The sequence below is a fragment of the Rhinolophus ferrumequinum genome, chromosome 6 (genome assembly GCF_004115265.2).
Source record: "Rhinolophus ferrumequinum isolate MPI-CBG mRhiFer1 chromosome 6, mRhiFer1_v1.p, whole genome shotgun sequence".
Taxonomy (NCBI): domain Eukaryota; kingdom Metazoa; phylum Chordata; class Mammalia; order Chiroptera; family Rhinolophidae; genus Rhinolophus; species Rhinolophus ferrumequinum.
In genome coordinates this window covers 35,614,835-35,621,931 of record NC_046289.1, presented here as the reverse complement: position 1 = coordinate 35,621,931, position 7,097 = coordinate 35,614,835, and positions in this window count along the sequence as shown.

Genomic DNA, 7,097 nt, shown 5'->3' with positions numbered 1-7,097 from the left:
CTCTGCCTCTCTCTCCTCTCTTTGCAATCATGTCATATGATCCGGAGAGGTCATTTATACAGTTATTCACCTCCTCCTGGAAGAGGGATAGTGGGAAATACCTAGAGGTGTCTCAGATTTATCTGGGTATTTATGACGCGAGATCCAAAATAGAGGGCTGCTGTGACTACGAATGGATCCCTTACAAGGAAGGCTGGTAAGAACTTTTCGTCTCTGAAGGCTAAGAATGTAGTCTCACTTGCTGCATTTGGCTTCCTCAGATTAGGCGGCTTGAAATGTGTTCTGTGCATAATAAATGACAAAGACTGAGGTAGTTCACACTGAGATTACAAACGGGTCATCTGAGTTTCCAGTGGTATTCGAGGTGGTAGACGTCACTGCATCACAGTGGCTTTCATCCAAGAACTTCACAGCCCCAGCAGCTCGTCATGCTCACAGCATCTTCCTGAGTAGGTAGCACATAGGAATGTCCTTGTTTTGCAGATAAAATGAAGGCAGAGAAAGGAGTTCTTAGGACTAGGCAACCTGGATTTGTGCCCATTTCTTATTAATCACAGACTTCCGGAAAGCTCATTTTCCCCGACAGGGCTTCTTAGCTCCAAAATAGCAAGAACTGCCACTGGGGACATGGATTGCTAATGGTGCTGATATTATTCACATGGGGATTAATTGAGAGACGATCTCAGGTTTCTGAACTGAAAGTTGGCTCCTACCTGGCAGAGCCTAATTACGTTCAGTGCAGAGGGGGAGAGAGCACAAGGATTTCTATTTTTGTCACTAAAATGGGACAAGAAATAGAATCAGTTCAGTTGGTCATTTTTCACAGAGCAGACAACAGACTAAACAGTCCTAAATCAAGTAATTATTTTAGTAATGATAATTTTAGTTTCCTTTGAGTGATTTGAAAATGCTTAATTAAACAGAACTATAGAGGGTGCCAAAAAAAATGTATACACATTTTAAGGAAGGAAAAAACTGTATTAAAATGGTAATACTCAATATGTACTGCTAACAAAAGATGAAGACAAGTCACGTTTGACTTCTGCAATGACAAGAGGTGCTCAAAGTGGTTCCATCAGCATAATTTTAATAGTTTTTTTCCTTTCTTATAATGTGTGTACATATTTTTGGCACCCTTCGCTTTACTTTCTAAGCAATCCCCTTCATTCAGCTGTAAGAGTATTCACGAATTTCCTGTCCACTGAGACGAGGGTGAGCAGAAGAGGCAGCCCTGATGAGCAGCTCTGGGTGACTGGGGGCTGGGCAGGCCTCCCTGAGGAGCAACGTCACAGCCACCACCTTGCTCCCTTCTGGGTGATCTCATCCTGTTCGCGCTCCGCTAGTTTTGCCAACCAGGCCAACCACGAGCAGACCTCCTTGGATTTTGGGTAGCCATAGTGGCTCGTAAGGCAGATACAGAGGCTGATTTTATTTGCTGCGAAGAGCAAGAAGACTGGGGTTTACTGGGTAATAACTGGTTTCTGTTACACTTGCTTCAGCATTGCCCAAGGCCAGCAAAATGCACATGATAATGCTAAAGAGTGACCAGTTTTCTACTTTTCTGTGTCAAATTGTCATTGACAAAATTGCCACTGAATAAGAGATCGTGAACTCTTGGGACTATTTTTTTCTCTGTGTGAAATATTATCCTGAATGTTAGCTTGATTTGATTGTGTAGAATGAATTCTGAGCATGCCAGGGAGAAACATGGTGAGGAAGCCACCTACAGAGGTTTTTAACCTTCTCTCCTACGGCTACAGAGATGTTATTGTTAGATTTATATTCAACACAAAGGCTCAGTGAATATTTGTGGAGTAATCACTTGCTTGTTCTTTATTTTACATATTACAATCACGTGTGTAGGCATGAACCTTTTAAAAAATTAATTGATAACCATGAACTCCTGAGAAACCCTCACTCCTGTCAGAACAAGAGCATAATCAAAACTTTCATCAGCTCAACTACTCTTCCTTATACTGTCTTCTTCCCTCACCCCCCGAGGTATTTCTTATTCACTTGATTTTTTTCGGTTCATGACAATGTGTTATTTCATTTTATTCATTTTTAAATTTTATAAAAAGGACACCATACTTTAGGTAATCTTTTGAAATTTGCTTTCTTCATTCAACGTTATGATACTAAAGTTTTTTTCTGTGTTGTTGAACATAGTTGTAGTTTATTGTCTCTGTTATATAATATTGCATTACATTGATATATTACCATTTATTTCTTCATCCCACTGTTGATAGGTATTGGTTACTTCCAGTTTTTTAGTATTACACTGTTCAGTGCTATGAGTCTTCTCTCCCAGTAAATATGTGTGTTTCTCTTGGGTATGTATCCAGGAGTGCGGAGCAGCAGAGTATAGAAGTGGTCAGCTTTAAAAGACAATGCCAGTTGGTCTTCCAGGAGTTGTGTTTTACTTAAGAACAAGTCTAGGTGAGCTCTTCCGAGCATGCAACAGATCTGTTCTTTCTGAGATCTCCTGAGAAATGTGAATAGTCTTGAGGGTGAGTGCTTAGTGGGTTATGGTGGTGGGCAAATAAGGCAATATGGAAAATTTGGCAATGTTTTCAAAGAAGCCTCATCAGACAGATGTTTTCAGAGTTTAAATGAGTCAGAGAGTTGTTTACTTTTGGACCGAAGCCAATGTCTTCTGCAGCTGGTGAGGACTGATTTGGATGGAGAGGGACGAGTAAAGCATCTACTACCAAAGTTCTGACAAAATGAGGGCTGGAATTGTGATATGGGTAGAGTCAGAAGCAAGGGCTTCTGCAGACTTGAGTACCACAATTCACAGCTCTTACCATGTAGTTAGGCTTCCTACTTTCAAGTCATATGGCCCCTCACAGATTTATCATCTGCTCTCACCAAGACTTCAAAGACTCAATACATCTGTTGTCACAGCCTGCCAAGGACAAAAATCACATGGGGAGAAATTGAAGATTTGCCTTCATTTTTGCTTGTGGAATGGTTAATGTCTGAGTTAGTAAGGGGAATACATATAGATCTATCATTACCTCCTTTTTAATAGGTGGGGCTATTTTTACCTCCTTGATAGTTACCTTTCCATCTCCTGTGACCTTCTATGGGAAACACCAATCTTTAGGGCACTTCCTCTCTTTTTTTCAAATTTCCATGGGCCCGTGGCCAATGGTTTGTATATTTTCTGTCAAGCCAAAGAAACCAGCTTTCTTACCTTTCTCTGCGACTTCTTCCCATACAGTGGACATCATTCAGTGGCCATGGAAATTTGAAATAAAGGCAAGCCATTTTATATCTAAGTTGAGACCTAGAACTGCTGGGTTGGAGTGAAGTTTGAGTTAATAGGGGAAATAGGATTGCTGTTTGACTGACTCCTCCCAGGAATCTTGAGGTCTGAGACAAACCACCCATTGGTTGTGAAGGGTTAGATAGAATTAGATATACTCCTGCTTGAAGACAAAGGAACTAAAATGTGACTACTGATTTTTCCAGCTGTAAGATTTAAGAGTCTCTGCATGGTCTGTTGGGAGAACCTCCTTGAGCCTGGCCAAGGAGCTGCCTTTAGGTCTCCTCCTCCCCTCTCCATGCCTCTTCCCTCTCCTGGGCTCTCCCCGCTTTCCCACCCTTTCTTCCCATCTTGCTTTCATTTCTTCTGGCAGCTAGGGGAGAAGCCAGAAGAAAACAGTTAGCTAAGACAGTCATCAGTTTGGGCAATGTTCTGTTCACCTGATTTAGGTCTTGTTCTGCAGTATATGTGAGTCTCCTCAGAGCGTAAAGGAAATAGAATAGTGAGCCTAAAAACTGGATAAATGATGGAGTGCTTCCATCCTTATTGTGTTAGCATTTTGGGTGTGTATGTGGCGGCGAGATTAAAAGCTCTGTGGCTGGACAAATGGAATAAGGTCAATGACTAATTTTCTCTGTACTTAAGAGCAACAGTATTACACAACAAACAGCCAGCACCACGCCTGCTCCCTTTCTTCATTCTAGTCACACTATCTTCCAAGCACAATCTAATTAAACCCTCACAGAAGCTTTATAAAGAAAAGGTGATTCTTGTGGCCATTTTACAGATGAGGAAACCAAGGCTTAGAAAGTTTAGTACCTTATCCAAAGTTATACGAGGTCTGACAATTAAGTCCCCAAACTTGTTGCAACAATGTTGCTAAACTTTTTTGATATCAAAGGGGTTATTCATTATGAATTTGTACCAACTGGACAAACAGTTAACCAAATTCACTATTTGCAAGTGCTGAAATGGCTGCATGAAAAAGTTAGATGACCTGACCTTTTCACCAACAATTCATGGCTCTTGAATCACGACAATGCACCAGCTCACAGGGCACTGTTTGTGAGGGAGTTTTTAGCCAGTAAACAAATAACCGTATTGGAACACCCTCCCTACTCATCTGATCTGGCCCCCAATGACTTCTTTCTTTACATGAAGATAAAGGAAATATTGAAAGAAAGATGTTTTGATGACATTCAGGACATCAAGGGTAATACAATGACAGCTCTGATGGCCATTCCAGAAAAAGAGTTCCAAAATTGCTTTGAAGGGTGGACTAGGTGCTGACGTCACTGCATAGCTTCCCAAGGGGAGTACTTCGAAGGTGACCGTAGTGATATTCAGCAATGAGGTATGTAGCACTTTTTCTAGGATGAGTTCGCAAAGTTAATTGTCCGCCCTCATCTATCTGGGTAGGGGAGGAGCTATTACAGTGTATTAACCTTAACCAAAAGCCTGGCTTAGCAAAGGTCACTCTGAGTGGATTTTTATTGTTAGAAGGAAGGAGCCTAGTAGTAGCTGATGGAGAAGGATTCTCCATGTTTACTTTTGAGCTAACAAATGTTGGGTGTGTGCCAGCAGCCTTTGCCATTGACAGCTGGGGTCCACCCTGATCCCAAGCGACCTGCTACAGTGTGTTTCTTAATTCAAATTAGGAATACTTTATCTCGCTCCATAAAACAAGTCCATTAAATGATGGGTGTAGTGGGTTCGTCTAAACAATCGGAAGGAACACCTTTTTCCCATTAAAACACATTCCGTTGACCCTTGAACAATGTAGGGGTTACAGGCGCCGACCTCCTGCATGGTTGAAAATCCATGTATATATAATCCATGTACTATAGGACTGTGTTTTGAGGGGGAAAAAAAAAGGCCTTTTCTAAGCTAAATACATGAAAAAAATGTGATGTTTTAATGAAACCCTTCGTAAACACTCAACTATTATGAGTCCAGTGTTTGTTCCAAGCTCAGAGTATAGCCCACACTCATTTGGATTTTATTCTTACTTCCAGCCAAGTGCCATGAATCAAGGAATGTTCCTGGCAGGGTCTAGGCTCAGTTACAGGCAACAATAGAAAACATGGTTCCAAGCAAAAGGCAGGAGCGAATGTGTTGCTGACAGAGAGCAGATTTGGCAGGCAGCAGCAGGGCACTTTCAGAAACTCTGCTGAACAGGTTCCACCTCACTTCAAGAGTCCCATGAGGGAAGCTCTGAACACTGAAAGAAGGGGCCCAACTTGATCGGTCAGTCTGCTGTGTGTCTTCTGAGGAAAGGTCATCACCTGTTTTATGAAGGCGACTCCTACCCAGGTTACTAGTTCCTGTTTTTCTATTAAATGTTACTGTTTAACAGAAGAAGCTTCCCGGTACTGGTTGCATAAATTTATTTTAACCAGGAAAAATAAATTTAATGAGCTCTTAAACTGTTAAGAGTCAAGTGTAGAAGAGGAGGTAGAAATTCTTACAACCAAATGTGACTCCCTGTAAGAAGAAGGAGGCCAGAAGCTTTGTATTTTAATTGCAAATTAAGAAAAATCTTGATCTTGCAATGTTTTTCCAAGGCAGGTGTTACTCAATTCTCAGCACTTGTATTTTATACTTCCTTAATCACTCTTTTCACTTTTGCCTCACAGAAGGCAAAACTTTTGTTCTAAAAGATTATTTATAAACTGGCAGTTGGGAACTAAAAATACATTTCCCATAGATTGTTATAAATAGCAGTTATTACAGAATCTCAATTGACCATTAATACAGTAAAACTTATCCTAATGATAATATATAATTATTTCTGTAGGAAAATGAGTTTCTCATTCTAATTTTAAATCACATCTCCCCCTAATGGACCAACCAGCTTGTCTGGGCTCTTTGTTGTTCCAATAAAAAATAAGAGAACAATTCAAAACAAAAAAAATATCAAGTGTTTGTGGGAATGCACTATAAGCTCAATGAGATGTCACGAAGACATGAAGCCAAGTCTTCAGGGGGAGGTGCGACTTCATCTAGGCTTTGGAGAATGGCTAGGATTTGAATTGGTGAAGGGCAAAGGGGAGAGAATTTCAAGCAAATTGAGCAGAAACATGGAAATAGGAACAGTCATGGTTAGGAAACAGGGCATGTCAATGGGGAAGCTCTGGTGAAATCAAAGATTTGTATTGGAAAGTAGAAGAAGACCACACTTGGTATGACTCAGGTTTGGATTGTTTCTAATGAGGAATCTGGAACTTAAGCATTGAAGAAGGTATTTAACATTTATTGAAATATTTGTTGAATGAATGTCTTATATTTTGGTCCCTACCCTTCTTTCTCTTTGGTTTATTCCATCTCATCTTCTTCTCTTTTTTCTTTTTCCCAGGCCTCTCTGGCCTTTTAGTTACTTCCTCCTCTTCCCAACTCATATAAGACTTTTCACATCCTCCTATGAGAGGGAGCGGAGTATTTTAATTATTCTTGATCAGATCCAGTTGCTTTTTGTAAATCTTGCTAAGGAGGCTGTAAGGTCCACATCTCCATTTTCTGAACCCTCATCTCTCTTATGTGCATCTGGGCCCTGGGAGAGACTGCATGTTGCCATCTTGGGGTTCTGAGCAGACGGCTCAGCAGTGGGTGCCCCCTGCAGGTCTCCAACAGCCCAGAGCTCTGTAGCTATGCCCACATGGCAGACTTTAGTGGAACAAAGCTCAGGCTAGAAATCACAGGGATGACTCTCCCTATCTGTTGATTCTGGTCATGACATTGTCCGTGAAAAATGTGTGGGAACTCTAGAAGATCTTTCCTGGTCAGCATCATTCCCCTTCTGCCCTACCCTTCTGCCCTTTTCAGACTT